At 38.6% G+C, this 17,756-nt stretch overlaps 1 protein-coding gene across 2 annotated transcripts in view; it reads left to right on the top strand.

Moving 5' to 3' along the window:
* The window catches only part of KHDRBS2 (KH RNA binding domain containing, signal transduction associated 2), a 540,418-nt gene that overhangs the window by 340,932 nt on the left and 181,730 nt on the right, over positions 1-17,756 (top strand). The gene's annotated exons all lie outside the window — the stretch shown is intronic.

Here is a 17,756-nt window from a genome sequence, read left to right as displayed (position 1 = left end):
TTCACTTTACTTTTTTCCAGCTGCATTTATACAAAACCTTTTTTTTTTTTAAGATTTATTTATTTTAAAGAGAGAGAGCATCAGCCTAAGTGGGAGCAATAGGGAAAGGGAGAGAGAATCTCAAGCAGACTCTGCACTGAGCACAGAGCCCGACGCAGGGCTGGATCTCATGACCTTGAGATCATGACTTGAATGGAAAGCAAGTCAGATGCTTAACCAACTGCACTACCAGGTGCCCCATACAAGGCCTTTTAAAAGTCATTTTTTGTTGTTATTTTTTTGGTCTTCCTTAGACCTCCATTTCATACCAATAATATTATGTTCACTAAGGCTAAAAAAACACGCTCTGGCTGCAGACTCTTTTAGGACTGGAGCTTTTCCAGATGCTCAGTCAAGAATTAGCCTCCGACTTGATTGTTGGCTAAATGTAGTGTACAAAGAAGCAGCCTGAAACTGATTCATGGCTGTGAATCTTCCTGAATTCATCAAATCAGGGTTTGCCTACACATTCTCACCCAAGGCCTTAACCTTCCAAGGATAAATAGCCAAAAACAAATTTATCATATTTCCTGATTTACTGTAGTCCTCAGATTGTCAACCGCTTTAGAAAAATAAAGGATAAAATGTATTCATGTACATTTAACACTTGGGGATTTCTTTTTAGCTAAAATTCTTCTAAGAAATAAAATGATATAACAGACTTGCCTTATCATTTCAAGTAAGTGGTACATCAAAGTAGGGGATCCTGTATTCTGCCTGGGAAAAATAATAGCTAACATTTATCACCTGCTCAGTGTGTGCTAGACACCATCTTAAGCAATTTACATATGTTTATTTATTTAATCCTCCCAATAGCCATACTATTTTGTTTATTACTGTTACTAATCTCATTTTATAGATAAGAACATTTAGGCCCCGAAAGGCTTAGCGTTTACATTAAGCTACATGGATCATAAATGTCAGCGCCTGAATCTGACCCAGGCAGTGGGACCACACAGTCACATTCATAATTGCTACATGACATTGTCTCTCCAGAGTCCAATAAAGATCATTTTATTTTTTGCTCACAGTTTTAAAACTTAACTCTTCTAAATATTGGCATGGCACCTAAAAATATGAAATCAAACAACTAAATGCTACAGTCATGTTTTTATCTCCTTGAAGCTCTTGGGGTCTTGTATCATTTTTTTTAAAGTAGGAATTGATTTTTGTTCCAACTCAAAATACATAAAAATGGATTTTTTTTTCACACCACTCTTAGAATTGTGAAAGGGAAGAGAAAGGTACTGAAGGGATATTTCACCCGTACAACCCTCTGAAACACCCAGTGATAGGACCCACACAGAAAATACCAGTCTTACAGCCCCCAGAGGGAGGGAAGGTCTTTTCTTATTTCTTAAGCAGGCCAGTCATTTTCAAAATTTGGAAAGATGTGACGGTTTGGTAGTTATTCTTTTTAGATCTTAAGTCACAGTGAACAGGACCAGAAATCATTCATAATGAGGAAATTAGACCAAAAAATAACCTTTTAGAAGAGAAACACTAAATGATCATGTTGTAGTCATGTTTCTACAAATAGACATTATGCAAAAACTAGACATTACATCAGAGCTGGGAAAAAAGGGGGTTCTTATGAGTTAGCTGGTTTACATGAATAATTTTGACATAACAGTTTCATCTAATCACACTGTGAATTTAGATCTCATCAAGCAGTCGATTTCCAACGTAACGACAAATGACTACGCTGTCATTTATTGCCCATTTTGTTATAATGCAAGCTACTCAACTCCATTTCTCTGTGCCCTGAGTCGCACCTCTCTTGCTCTTGCTAACCCTTTCCTTACTCCTTTAGATATGTTTTGTGTTTCTAAAAATTTTTGCACAATCACATATTTTATGTAAACGTCGGGCTATGTATTTTGCTTTTCTATTTACTGATCCTTGCCCTCAGTTTTCGTTGTCTTTATAATTGTATACAGTCATGTACACATAAATGCATACTTATGTCCAGATACAGAAGCATGTAAATGAACATGTGTAAGAATAACATGTGAACATGTGGTTACTTAGATGCTCCCAACATCGGTTGAGTTGTCTTCACATCTCCAGAAATGCAGCCAGGTTTTAAGTCCATTTGGAGATAAGAAAATAGATAGTTGAGAGAAGAAAGGTGACTTATCCAAACTAGAGCTCAGAATTCCTATCTCCAGGCCCAGGAAGTAGCCTATCCAATTTATACATTTATTTATATCACCTGCTTACTAGTAACAATTTATTAGTCAAACAGCTACCATACACATTTTACATACGTGTCAAACACACATGTTCACCAGCAGCAGCAGCAGCAGCAGCAGCAATAATACCAGCTTGGCAACAAGGGCAATGTGATGTCCTTTGATTTCCTTTTCTGTTTTCAGAAAGAACACAGTGGGAGTTCCTGGGTGGCTCAGTCAGTTGAGCGTCTGCATTCGGCTGAAGTCATGATCCCAGGGTGGTGGGATCGAGCCCTGCATCAGGCTCCTTACTCAGTGGGGAGTCTGCTTCTCCCTCTCCCTCTGCCACTGTCTCTGCTCATTCTCTCTCTCTCTAATAACTAAATAAAAATCTAAAAAAAAAAAAAAAGAACACAATGATTCAGAAGGACGGCCCCCATACAACCCATGATAATGTGTAGAACAAGGGACTTAGAGCTCTGATTCAGTAATCTACGCTATTTTAATGGCAGCATGCTTAGTTTCTGAATAAGTCCAGGCTGATGGGATCTCAGAATGGGAGGAAAATAAAAAAGGAGTAATTGAACTGGGATAAAGATGAGAAATGTAAGGGCACTTAAAATGTTTTTACCACGAAATCCTGCTTGTGATTTGCCTCGCATTCATCATTTAACCTTTGAGTCTGCAAATGGGGGTAATAATCCTCCAACCCTTCGTCATTCACTGAGGTGCCGTAAAGACGAATTTGGTCTCCTCCTGACGCACTCGGGGCTCCTTAGAGATCAGCCGTGCATTGCAGAGGTTGCAGTTGCCTCCTACCTCTTGTGATAAGCAAAAAAATAATAGGGTAGCACCATGATTTTTGAAGCTTGCATAAATTGTTTCACCTTGATGAATATTGTCTTTTTTTCCTAGCATCATGCTGTCAAAATAATACCCTGATTGATTTTTTAATAAACTTGATTTTTTTAGAGCAGTTTTAGGTTCACAACAAAATTGAACAGAAAGTACAAAGAGTTCTCTTTTATCCCCTGCCCCCACATACGCATAGCTTCCCCCATTGTCCACATCCCCTACTGGAGTAGTATATTTGTCACAATTGATGAACCAACATTGGCATATTATTGTCCCCCAAAGTCCATAGTTTACATTAGGGTTCACACTTGGTGTTGTACATTCTATGGCTTTTGATAAATGTATAACAGCATGTATTGCTATAGATCGAATGTTTGTCCTCCCCACCCCCAAATTTGTATGTTGAAAACCTAACCCTAAGATGATGTGTTAGGAGGTGGGACCTTTGGGAGGTGATTAGAATATGGAGGTGGAGCCCTTATAAGTGGGATTAGTGCCCTTGTAAAAGAGACTCCAGGGAAAAAAGATGGTCTGTGGCCCTCAGCAGACACTGAATCTGCCAGCACCTCGTTCTTAGATCCCCGTCTCTAGAACCATGAGAGATAAATTTCTGTTCTTTATAAGGCACCCAGTCCTATGGGTATTCTGTTACAGCAGCCTGAACAGACTTAGATATGCCCCCCCCCCCCACTGGAGTATTATACGAAATAGCCCGACTGCCTTAAAAATCCTCTGTGCTCCACCTGGTTACCCCTTCCTCCCCTTTTGGCCCCTGGGAACCACTGACCCTCTTATTATCTCCATAGTTTTGCCTTTTCCAGAATGTCATATAGTTGAACTCAAATAGTATGTAGTATAAAGCTGCTATAAGCTTATGTGTGCAGTCTTTGGGGCTGACCTAAGTTTTCAAATCCTTTTGTAAATACCAAGGAGCATGATGGCTGGATTATATGGTAAAAGTATATTTACTTTCGTAAGAAACTTCCAAACTGTCTTCCAAAGTAGCCATACCATTTTTGCATTCCCACCAGCAATAAATGAGAGTTCTTACTGTTCCACATCCTTGTCAAAATTCAGTGTTGTCAGTGTTTTGAATCTTTGCCATTCTAATAGGTACGTAGCCATATCTCGTTGCTTAAACTTAACAATTACCTAATAGCATATGATGTTGAGCCTGCTTTCATATGCTTGTTTCTAATCTGTATGTCTTCTATGGTGAAGTGTCTATTCATATCTTTTTTTCATTTTTCAATAAGTTGTTCATTTTCTTATGGTTGAGTTTTAAGAATCCACTGTATATTTTGGATAACAGTCCTTTATCAGATGTGTCTTTTGCAAATATTTTTTCCCAATCTGACTTGTCTTCTCATTGTCCCAAAATCCTGATTGATTTTTTAAATTTATCCTGCATTATTTTTCAGATTATTTATTAGCTTTCAAGTCAGTATTTGCATTTGATTCTGAACATAAAACTTCTTTGTAGGGGTGCCTGGGTGGCTCAGTTGGTTAAATGTTCGACTCTTGATTTTGGCTGAGGTCCTGATCTCAGGATCGTTGAAGAGCCCAGTGTCGGGCTCTGCGCTCAGCGAGACATCTGCTTGTCCTCCTGCTCCTCCTCCACCCTCTCTCTTTCTCCCTCTCAAAGAAGCAAATAAAATCTTTAAAACAAAACAAAACAAAACTTCTTTGTACAGCTTAGTTAAGCAGGAGTTGGCAATTCTTCCAATATTTATTTGTATATGTAAATATATTATAATTATATTCTAAATAGGGATAAAACAGAAGATGAGATATCTAGAAAGTTTGCGTGGAGTCCCAAAACTCCAGTTGTGCTGCAAATAATTTAGAGAAATAGCAAAAGTGATTTGGTGAGAGTTGAATTCTCTGCCTTCACATGCCCACCTTCACCTGTATAAACATCAATAACTTAGAACAATAAAGGCCTTTAACCCAACAAAGTTTTACAAATATCTTTTTAGCTTTTCAGAAGAAGGCCATATGAAAATTGCTCACATTAAATTCTAAGCCTCAAAATGGCTGATTTGCGAGGTTCAGGCTAATTAAGTTTAGAATTAAGTGTATTTTAGAAACCCAAGGAAATCAAACCTCTTGGAAGAATGCTTTTGTTCATTATAAAATCAAGATTTGGGTATGTATTTCTAATCTGTAAATTGTCTGGAGGGTGATAAAGGAAAGGGAACCATAGATCTGCTCTGTACTTACTGATGCTGTGGAAGCAATATCCGTGAGAGTGCAGAAGACAGCCAATTAATGGCTTTTGTGGTTTACTAAATGCCTGAGTAAAGTTGAGCTGTTTAATAACCACAAAAGCCCTTTACTGCCACTAGAGTCCTCAGACTCCAGTAGCAATTCATATTCTAGACCAGCATTAAAGCTGGTACAACAAACCAAAGTGTAAATCTCTTTTTAAAGCATTTTCTCTCTCCTCAAGAGGATTTGTTGATACTATTTTTTAAATCTTTTTAAATTTATTTTTGTTTCAGTGACTTTGCAGTAAAGAAGTACCTGAAAAGAGATGGTTTGCAAAGCAAAGGATCATTTAAGTATGTGTTTTGTGAAGAAATTATTACATAAATAGACAAGAATACAGCCACATTTCCATGTGCACATAGCACCCGAATCATCTGTATTCTGATGCCACAGTAGGAAAGTAAAAATTCAGTAGCCTGTCCTCCTTTTGATATCCATGGCAGACTTCTTCATGAGAAAGCCTTGTGGAGACAGCTTGGGGATTATTTAACTGGATTATTATGACCACTTTCTCATTTTCCCGCTATAGAAATGGAGCCAGAAATGACTTGTTCAAAGGCTCAAATCTAGTTTAAGAGCAAAACTTGAATTCCGCCCTCATTCCAACCTTCATTGTCTCATGTCCAGACTGCTCTAAAAGTCTTCTACGGTAATTGAGTTTCTGTAGAAGTGAATGACATCCCTCTGACTCCAGTCCCTCATCCACATTCCTGAGTGATCCTTCCAAAACCTGTCCATGGTGATGTCATTCTGTGAGTACTCATTATCTTGACACTACAAACCTCCAGTCTCCCAACCTGCATTCTGTCCACACACCCTTCTACTGTCTACCGCAGACACGATGCTTTAGGAAAATCGGATTATTGACTATTCTACCCTATCTTTTTCTGTCATGACTTCGTGACTTTACACGTTCAAATCTTCCTGGATTGTTCTTTCACACCTCTAACAAATTTCCATCTCTCTTTTTGATCCCTAGATGCCTTCATGTAAGAGCACTTATTTTCCCTCTTATGATTAATAGACTATGTCTTTTGCCTTTATTTTATTATTTATTTGTTTGTAAGCAGTGTTCTTAAAGACAAGCTACTTGTATAGGAGAGAATCACATCACACCTTAAAATATCCCGATTTACAAAGGCTCCTTGTTGGGGTGCCTAGGTGGCTCAGTCGGCTAAGTGTCTGCCTTTGGCTCAGGTCGTGATCCCAGGATCCTGGGATCGAGTCCGCATCAGGCTCCCTGCTCGGCAAGGACCCTGCTTCTCCCTCTGCCTGCTGCTCCACTGCTTGTGCTCTCTCTCTCTCTCTCTCAAATAAATAAATAAAATCTTTAAAAAATAAAAATAAATAAATAAGTAAATATAAGCTTCCTTGTTTACAGATAATGTTTGCTTTCCTTTTTAAGAATAGAGAGAGTGAGGGAAACTCACATTCATATCTTTCCCATCTCAGTGATGACACTATGATTGAATCAGTAGCACAAACCAAAAATCTGGGAGTCACATTTGAGTCCATTTTCTTCATAACTCCCCATATCTAATCCATCAGCAGTTTCAGCAAATGCTGCCAAATACACCCTCACGTAACCAGTGGCCCTTCCTCTCCACCGCTGTCCTCCGTGGTGGCAACAGAGGCCACTGCCGCAGCCAGGGCACTTACTGCCACAACAGTGTCGTCACCCTTCTGCCTGTTTCCACTCCAGTTCCAGTTTAACCCATCTTCCTAAGAGCACCCTGAACATTCCCTCTAAGACATAAAACTGGGAGCGCCTGGGTGGTGCAGTTGGTTAAACATCGGACTCCTGGTTTCGGCTCAGGTTGTGCTCTTGGGGTCCTGGGATGGAGCCCTGCCTCGGCTCCGCTTGCTCATTGCAGATTATGCTTGAGATTCTTTCCCTCTCCCTCGCCCCCTCCCCCCACGCTCTCTCTCTCTCTAATAAATTTTTAAAACGAGACAAAATACTGGTTATTTCACTGTCCATTTAAATATTGCCTAGGCCATCTACTATACTTAGAATAAAGCCAAGAAGAGCCAGCATGATCTAGCCCCTGCCTACTTATCAGACCTAATATCACTCACTCCCACGCTCGCTAAATTCTTGACATACATGCACTAGAATTTTCTCTGTTCCTTAAGGAGTCTCAGCTTCTTCCTGGGTCATGGCCTTTGCATTCCAGCTACCTGGGAGACTAGTGACCCAGTCCTTGCATGTCAGGCTTCTTTACACTCAGGTCTCAGTTTGTACGTTACCTCTTCAGAGAGGCTGTGGCTGACATCCCATCTAAATCAACCTTTCCAAGCAGTCCCTTGGTCATGTTGCCCTGTTCCTTTTCATCACAGCATATTATCATCTGAAATGAGCTCACTTTTTCCTTTGCTTGCTTTTTGGTGGTCTGTTTCCCCACTTTAGAATGTGAGTTCAAGGAGGGCCGTTTTGTTTACCATATTAGCAGCCCCTAGAACAAATATATATACAAATAAGCATATTTGTTATGTTTTACATATATATTACTATATTTAATACTTAATTAAATATGGTGTTTAATATTTACTATATTTAATAATAATATATTTTTTCGCCAAGGAATCCAATAGTCCCAGATGCTCCCTTCCTGGCTCCTGGCCTTGTAGGTTTGTACAAGTTCAATAGAAATCCTGCTTTCTGTCCCTAGCTCTGAGTGGTATGAGCCTGTGCTGATGGCATTCTAGATCTTTAGAACAAAATAAGAATCCTACCTTCAGGCAAAGGACGGGAGCACTGTAGATAGTATGCAGATATTGCTTGATGCTGCAATTCATAGGAAATAAAGGAAAACAAGTTCTTCTGTTGATCTCCACCTCTTGAGAGCCTATAATTTCTCCCATTGGGATGAAAACAAAGTATAATCTTCATCACAGAACATAGAACTAATGTTGATGTATCCTAGAGCATGTCCTTTATAGAACAATTAAATGGTTACCTTCTTTCAATCAAAGTTTATAGAATAAATCTTAAAAGTGAGTGAAAAAAGGATTAGGGAAAGTTTGTGACCTGAGTGCTAATTTTTTTTTTTAAGATTTAGTTATTTATTTGAGAGAGAGAGGGCACACATGAGTGTGAGGAGGGGCAGAGGGAGAGGGAGAAGCAGACTCCCCACTGAGCAGGGAGCCTGTCACGGGGCTCAATCCTAAGACCCTGAGATCATGACCTGAGCCAAAGGCAGATGCTTAACCGACTGAGCCACCCAGATGCCCCATGAAGGCTAATTCTTAATACTACTTCTCCCTTGGCTTTCATGAAAGGACTTAGCAGACACAAGTAGTTTGGTAGGGAAACTGAATGGTCTTGAAGTACCCAATATTGGACATGATTCCAAGAAACTAAGCATTACCTTTACTCTGAGATGCAGGTTTAGAGAGGGAAGAAATCCAGGGCCTGAAAGGAGCCTTGGAAATGGACCATCAATCCCATGTTTGTTGAGAAGATCTGGTGGCTTCCTGCAGTGATTCCTTTCTACAGAAACATTAGTTCCGACAATGTGAGTATAGGTTCGTTGTGTGGAGAAGGAAAGGGGACTGCCTGATTTAGCTGACTCTAGTGCTCTTAAGGAGCGCTATGCAGATGGCATGTGGGATTAGGGTATCTTGGGAGAAGCCTGAAAACAGAGAAGTGTGCTATCCCCCTTCAGAGGAGAAGCCCAGCATGCCAGCTGCTCTGCATGGGCCCGTGACAGCAGAGAACCCAAGACTTCCTTGCTTAATGATTTGCCCCTGACGAAGAGGCTGAACAAACCCACCCACAGATAAATGAATACAATTTATAGCCCATTAAAGGGCCTTAGTCACTTGAGAAGAAAAATCCAGCCAAACAATTCAACAGAGGGTTCCTATTGACGTAGAACCAGTGGGAGCAAGGAAAGGAAGGAATGACGAATCCCTCGCTCCTCTAACTCTGAATCTGTGTTCTTTTTCATTTTGCAATTCTAATTTATTTCATGAGACTGTGTAAGAGCTTTCACATCATATTTTGATGCATCTTCTAATACTCCTTCATTGTATTGCACTTGTATATTCACAAGTCCATTTCTTCAGCTACTGACCATGGAGCTAAAGTTTTTGATCATGTGCTGGCTTCCTTTCCTGGGTGTTTGGTAGCTGGAACTCTTAGCATCCTTCACCCTCGCCGGATACTCTCACTCCTGCTCGCCTATGCTCGGCTCCCGTGCTACATTCACCTTTCCCACCTGGCGAATGATTCTGCTCACTTCTAATACAGCATTTGAAAAAGTGGCACTTTAATTATTTTTAAGGACTACTCTATTGTAATACGATGAAATATTCAGGAAGAACACCATGCAACTAATTTTTTAAAAGATTAAATTTGGAAGGAACTGGTAGCTGCAAGCCAAACAAAACGATAACTTTGAACAAAAAAAGGCACGCAGAGCATATTTTATACTCTTTTCAAAGAGCTTCAAAAAAGTTGCCATGGCTGAGTAGGTTGTTGCTTTCCTGATTAGAAAACACAGAAGGAATCACTACAGTATTTTCATTTGGGAAAAAAACCCAAAAAACTTCTAGGAGAGATTTTTCTCATGAGCCACATATATACTCTTCTAAGCTAAAACTTTTTTTTCTAAAATAGAAATGTAGGGGCACCTAGGTAGCTCAGTCTGTTAAGCATTTGACTCTCAATTTCAGCTCAGGTCATGATCTCAGGATAGTGAGATGGGGCCCCCTGTTAGGCTCCGTGCTCAGCGCGGAGTCTGCTGGACATTCTCTCCCTCTCTCTCCCTCTACGCTCCCCCACTCCTGCTATAAATAAATAAATAAATAAATAAATAAATAAATATTTTAAAAATAAGTAAATAAAACAGAAAGGTAAAATTCTACATTTTTAAAAATAAAGTAAAAAGGTAGCAACCACGAAAAACATCTTTACAATATTGGGAATAAATTATTATTTAAATCAACAAAAAGAAAAATGAATTGAGCATATACTGATTCTGAACATATTAAGAAGGCATCCCTCCTTTCTAGAAAGAAGAACGTTTCATGGACAGGTGCAGGGATCTAGTCATCTAGAGTCACTTAAGTCCTGCTGGTTAAGAGGCTCTCCTCTACTGTGTCTCCAACACCTACATCAATGTCTGGAACTTACCTGCTGCTCAAAAATACGTTGAATAAATAAAATGATGATTTATTTAGCAAAACTCCATTAAGCACTTCTACAAATCTAGTTGGTTAGATGCATTACTATCTTGAATGTGTAAATTTTCTAGGGGAAGGCCCAGAATTACAAGGTTATTAATAAAAAATCACCCACATGTGCCGTAGTCTATCAATGTGTTTCATGAACAGAACTGGCACTCTTCTCTAAATGTATCCTATCATGATGATTTCTCTGTTAAGAAGAGTTTGGATCCATTTGATCAATGTACTAATAACTGTCATCAGTTCTGCGTTAGCCAAGATTTTGTTTATTTGTTTTTTGTCTTCGTAAATTAAGGTAGATATAAATGTGCCAAAGTATTAAATCAATGCCTATTTCAACTTAAATTCAGAAAGAGCTCCTGTATCATGTGTGCAGTAAAGTTGCCAAGGAAATTTGCTGAAGAAAATAGGGTCATTTCGACTCTATTTAAACAAATGGAACTCAGTATTTTTAGAATAACAATCCAAATCTCTTATTTGCCATTATTTAAATATTTATCTACTACCCGAAATCTAACTTGAGGTAGTGGCTGATTTTATAAGCCAGGATGGGTGAAGTTATAACACCAAATACATTGAGTCAAATACACTGGAAAACATGAATCCTTTGGTGCTGAATCTCGGCCCCTAAGGCTCATACATCAGTGGCCAATGTTTGCTAAAGTTTAAGAAAATAAGATAGAAAATAAGTCAAGAATCCCACAAAATATCTGCCTAAAATCTGTGTAGGTATTATCTTATTTGATAATTTTCATATGGTTTATTTGTATGACTTGGTAATGGCAAAAAAGGAGAAAACATTCTCGGGTGACAGAAATTGCCATCACTAGCAGTTCAAGATACAAAGTTCACATTTTTACTTTGTGATGTTCAATGCCCTTTGGCGAATAAGCTTTATAAAGCCTTTATCTGGACCTTATGCAGAGTCATGCACCAAACAGATTCTTAATAAATCTGAATTGACTGTTCTTTGACCACATCTTGTTAATGAGGTTTCCTGGTACCACGCCTGGGTTGATTAAAACTCACCCTGTGTTGGCTAAGAGCTGTTATCTAATAGCCTACAATGTTTTGCTAAATAATATCCAGCACAGCACTGGTGGTTTTCTGAAAGAGCTTCCTACCCATTCTAATTCAGCTACAGATTTGATATTGGCACAGGACCCATTGCCTCCCAGACTTTCTTGTTTATTACTCTAGCGAAAGTGCCCTAACCTAATTGTTTGTAGGGGCTGAGGAAGTCCCAGGTCTCTTTGTCATGGCCCAGACAGGTCACAGTGTGCATTTCATTCTCCCCTGATGTCGTCTGACAGTCTTGGCATTGGTAGAGCTGAATATACGTTCACATGTTACCAGTGGTTATAATCACAGTTTTAAATGGGCAGCACCAGTGCCCATCAGAGTCTCAGAGGAGGGAATTTGGCAGGAAAATAGTCTCTCACTGTGCCCCCAGGTAGCCTATCTACACCTGTCATCACCTGGCATCTATACGCAAGTGAAATAATCTTCCCAATTTGTATTTGGGCAAAATGCCATCCTAACAGATGGACATGAGTGTATGTAACCGGGAAATTATGCATATACATTAAATATGCAGACTATGAGCATGAGTCCTTTCTAGGAACATCCAAACATCTGTCTGCTCTGAGCTTTTGTGTATACTGTTTACACCATATGCCGTCACAGTGGGAGGGCCTTGTCGGAGATGCAAAAAGGAGCATGCATGAATTTCATGGAAATTGTTTCATAGGGCTCATTTGCCTCACCCTGAGCAAAAGGAATATATAACAAGTTTTGTGAATGTCTTTGTTATTATTTCAAGGGGGTGATTTTTAAAAACTGATTTTGGTAGCAAACAAGCAAAATTTTTGGACATTATAGGAAAAATAAAACTAAAATTTGAATCAGTCCTAAAAATGTTTTTGTATGATATGCATGTGTTGTTTGAGCCTTGATAGACTCATTTAAAAGTTCACTGTTACAATCCCTTCTGTCTGAAATCAAAGCTGCAGATAAACAAATCAGCATTTGTGAAGCACCTTATAACTCATCTTTAAGACAAAGAGTGTTCTTAATGTGTGTATGATTTATTTACTGCTGGTCTACCCAAAGTAGTAAAGCATTCTTCATTATTTTAAGTGTGAAATCCCAGTAATTTCAAATCTTATCTAAAATAACATTAGGGTTCATCTGTAAGTATAACTCATTTTCTTCTTGACAGAACTTTGTCTTTATAATATGGGTAGATTTTATTTAAAAATTTTTGTAATATTCTGGTTTCGCATACAAGTTAAATACATAAGAGTTTATTTTTTATATTTATTATTTTGTCATTTATTTATTATAAATAGTATTTTTATATTATGCTTATTTTTAAAAATATTTATTCTGCCACTTATTTATTTTAAATGACTGGGAATTAATTTTTCCATTTTTATTCATCCTGAATTGATAACTTAACCTTTCTTTGTCCCTTATGAACTTTTTTACATGCTTAAGTAATTATTTTTCTCTATCTCTTTCTCTCACAAAGGTCTTTTAATATCAAATAAGTAAAATAATACTAAAATAATATCATAAAATACAAATTATCAAAATTACTACTTATAAATTTACATTTTTACTTTTCAGTGAATGTGTGTCCTAGTGAATTGGGTGTAAAAATTATAAATACCATGAAACTATAGCCACCCATTCATATGTATAATTGTTTTATGACTCCAGAACCTTAGAACTCGGTACCACTCAGGTGAACTATGTGGTGATATATTTTTTATAAGATAACATTTATAAGGAAAACTTGGAATCTTTTGTTTACTTGTATCTTTAAGATTTAATATAACTGAAAAAAATGATGTTATATAACTGAAGCATGAGCAACACATGCCACAACTAAATGTTCACCCGGATATACTAGCTTCAGATAGATTCATGTTCTAGCTATGAAAGATTAATTCAAAATTAGATCTGTGCTTGATGAAGACTGGAAAAAGCACTATAATATAAAATTGCAGAATTTAGAGTTAAGAAAATTATATTTATGCTATAAAAATAATCCACAGAATATATTCAATCTAGAAAATATTTAGTGTCAACTATCCTTACATGTGGGCATTCCATATTTATATTGCAACATGTAGATGCTTCATTACTATAAATGCAGTGGTGTATATATTTTGGTTGTCTAGAAAAACCTGAGTTTTTTAAGACCTCGTCTTTTAACATTTAATGATCCAAACACTGTAGTTAATAAGTTAACTAACATCTTCAATGATACAAATTTACATTAAAAGTATGATTAGAAAATTTTTATCATTGCATTATTTTACTAATCTCTTATACAGTCTTTGTGCTAATATTCTATTATATTCTATAATATTCTATTACCACAAATATGTGCAGATGACTTTCAGATTTACTCTCCCAACCCAGATCTGAATTTCTAAGATAACCCTTCATGTCACTTTGGCATTTTAAACCTAAGGTAATTAAGACGAACTACAAGGGGCGCCTGGGTGGCTCAGCTGGCTCAGCTGGTTAAGTGTCTGCCTTCAGCTGCCTTCAGTCATGATCCCAGGGTCCTGGGAGGGTCCTGGGATTGAGCCCCACATCCGGCTCCCTACTCAGCAGGGAGTCTGCTTCTCCCTCTCCCTCTGCCCCTCCCCCACGTCAAGCGCCCTCATGCACTCTCTCAAATAAATAAAATCCTTAAAAAAACACCAAATACAGGGGCGCCTGGGTGGCTCAGTCATTAAGCGTCTGCCTTTGGCTCAGGGCATGATCCTAGCATTCTGGGTTCGAGCCCCACATCAGGCTCCTTTGCTGGAAGCCTGCTTCTTCCTCTCCCACTCCCCCTGCTTGTGTTCCCTTTCTCGCTGGCTATCTCTATCTCTGTCAAATGAATAAATAAAATCTTAAAAAAAAAAAACCAAATACAAATTCTCCACCTATAAACCTTTTTTCCCCTCATTTCTCCTCTTATCTAGTTAATGTTCTACTTCTAGCCATCTCTGCACCTAAAAATGTCTTTTGTCCCTACCTTCCCAGTAGCAGACTCCTAAATTTTTTTGTGCTCCCCCGTATTCTCTCTTACCCCACCACACACCTGCACACACAGCTTTTCATTGTTGCTGCAGTTTATCTGAGCCCACCAGATTGTTCTTGTCTCCTGCCCAAGATATGGTTTGTGTCTCTCCACTCCATGACTTTTTCATATTGTCCTATTAAGTGTTAAAAAATTGGGCAATATACAATTCATTTTCTTAAATAATATCAGTTACTACCCTTTTTGTAATCAATAATCAGTTTCACGTTTAATCTGTATATAACCATTTTTAAGTAAGAGAACAGCAAGTACTCCAATTTAATCAGAGTATAAGGTGTGTTGAAGAAAATAAGCTCCACCAGCATTAACATTAATGCATTTATCAAATCTCTCAGCTTTGTAATGTTAGGAACTTGGTTTTGTCAACACTTTGTGTATTCATTTGTGCCCGCCAAGAAGCAGATGCCAAATTGGGATTATACACCTAAGAGTTTTGATGGGGAAAATGCTCTTGTAACAAATAAATAAGGGAGCCAAGAAATACTGGAGAGCCCTCACACTACAATATTTGACCAAAAGGAAAGAGAGGTAGAAGGGCCTAGACTGTCCTGGGGCAATGACATTAAAAGCAAGCTCAGGGGAGCCTGGGTGGCTCAGTCAGTTGAGTGTCCAACTCTTGATTTCCTCTCAGGTCTTAATCTTGAGGTCGTGAGATTGAGCCTTGCATCGGGTTCCATGCTTGGTGGGGAGTCTAACTGAGATTCTCTCTCTCTCTCTCTCCCTCTGTCTCTCTCCTCCCCCCTCTAAAATAAATACATAAATCTTAAAGAAAGAAAGAAAGAAAGAAAGAAAGAAAGAAAGAAAGGGAAAGAAAGAAAAGAAAGAAAAGCAAGTTCAGCAAGGCTGTCAGAGAATCCTTGAGGCACTGGCAGAGGGGTCCCATGACTCCTAGGAATGGGCCTATTTTAGCATCTTGACCACATTTGGTCATTGACTAGGAGTTCCTCTTGGGGAGCATGGTCTTGGGAGCAATAGGATTTCAGAACAGAGCAACTGGGATTCTTAGTCAAGTACATCTATAATTAGAGGTCTGTATTCTCTTGACCACCACAACCATGGAAGATGATTCATTTCTTTCAACAGAGTGTCTAGCTAAGCTCATAGAAAACTTGATTATATATCAACAATAGTTATATTTGCTTACACTAAGAATTAACCCACAGTGTCAAATATTCATATCAATAAGATAAACAGAGTCTCTCCGTGTTAGCGTGTTTCTGTCTAGAAGCTGAATTCCAATAGCAGTTGGATTGGTGAACATAGAGTCTGAGTAAAATATTTTAAGTGGACAGTTCAAATTTTAACGACACTAGGGTATGACATTAGCTATACTTACATCCATACTAGGGCTATACCTGCCCCCAAGAAACATGTAGATCACACCTGGGTCTAGGCACCCTCCTTTGGACAGGAGAGGAAAAAGGCTGCTGAAGTATGCCCCTCTGACTTTGGTCTCTCATGTTTCATGCTGACCAGCCCCCTCTGTGTTTGTTAGTTTTTGCACAAAACAAACCACCAGAATGCTGGCTTAAAAATACCACTGTAGTATTTATTTCTACCCGTTCTGGGGATGAAAAGGTGATTTTTCCGTTCTTCATCAACTTGACTCATATTGGATGGCCTAGGATGGCCTCACTCACATGTTTGGGAACTCCGATGGGATGGTGGGAGGGAAGGTGACTGAAGCCTCTCTCCATGTGGTCTCTCCTTATCCAGAAGGCCAGCCTGGGCTTCTTCACCTGGTGGCGTAGGTCTCCAGTGACAAGAAAGGGCAAGCTCCAGTATGGAAGCACTTTTCAAGTCTTTGCTTTTGTCACATTTCTTCTTGTCCAATTGGCTAAGACAAATCACATGGATAATTCCAGAGTCAGTGTGATGGGACCTTTTCAAGATATGGATGCAGGGAGGCCTGATCAAACTGGGAATTATTCTTTCATACTACCTGATTAATATGTTTCTCCTCCTTCTCTGTTTTCTCCCCAGCCTCCTCCTCCCACTCTTCTTTATGAGTATACACTATATAAGACTACATCCACATTATTACATTTTCTGATTCTAGCATAAAAGTAAAATTTACATATGTCGGATTCATCTGCAATTTCTTAGTTTTTGAATTTCAGTGTTGCCAAAAATGAAAATCTGTCTCATTTTACAATTCATAAGAACCCTGAGAGTTCATAGGTTTTCCTCAGATAAGAAACCACAACGATCCCCTTGCCAATTAGGCATATTACATGGGGAAATTAGGGAATTAATTTTTCATTTTAATGGTGGGTGGTTAGTTCTCTCAGAAGCAGCAATTCATCACATTCCCTGATCCTAATGAGACAATAGACATGTTTGTTCTTCAGTTTGGTGGTTGCCGGGATGTGAAAATTAAGAACTAGAAGTAGCATATGTATACTATACTGGAAACTGTAATTTTCTATTGTATAGCTCTTCCGTCGGCCTACTGGGCTGAGCCCATTATGAGGTGCTGAAGAGGAGGAACATGAAAGCAACATGTTAAAAATAAGAAGATAAATGCTTTGGAGTGACTAATACTTCTGCTTGTAATCAAGGCAATTTTTGGAGCATGAGATAAAGCTGTGCGTTAGAAATCCTTGTAGGCTGAAAGCATCCCTGCCTTTTTCTAAACAGAGGTGTGTGGGTGAGGACGCACAGTGTTCTGTTAATATTACCATGACACATACATGCAGAGCTAAACTGGCAACACTGGTGAGATGATACACCTGTTTTTTGGGCCCACAACTAGGCTTCAAACATCATTTCTGTCAGGCTGCACTCTACAGATATTTCTAGTGTCCACTTCTAGGCCCCTCTCCAGCACTAGCAAATCCGCTACAGTGATTTCACTGAAATATATGTTTACTGAAAAAGAATTTAATCAGATTGGCCTTTTGGTAAAAATAACCAATTATTCAGTTTTGTACTAATCCAGCAAGTGTGTGTGTGTGTGTGTGTGTGTGTTAGTAAAAGGAGACACAGGTAAGACCGACACTTGTTTTTTAAAGAGCATTCATCGTCAATGTCTCCAGTCCATCCTTTGGTCCCATTAAAACGATTGATATATTTCTACAGTGATGAAAGATAAAGTCCCTTCGACTTTGACTGTGAAA

Source organism: Ursus arctos, unplaced genomic scaffold, assembly GCF_023065955.2.
Source record: "Ursus arctos isolate Adak ecotype North America unplaced genomic scaffold, UrsArc2.0 scaffold_29, whole genome shotgun sequence".
NCBI classification, from domain to species: Eukaryota; Metazoa; Chordata; class Mammalia; order Carnivora; family Ursidae; genus Ursus; species Ursus arctos.
Note: the sequence above shows the minus strand (reverse complement) of the source record. Positions and strands in the feature narration are given on the sequence as shown.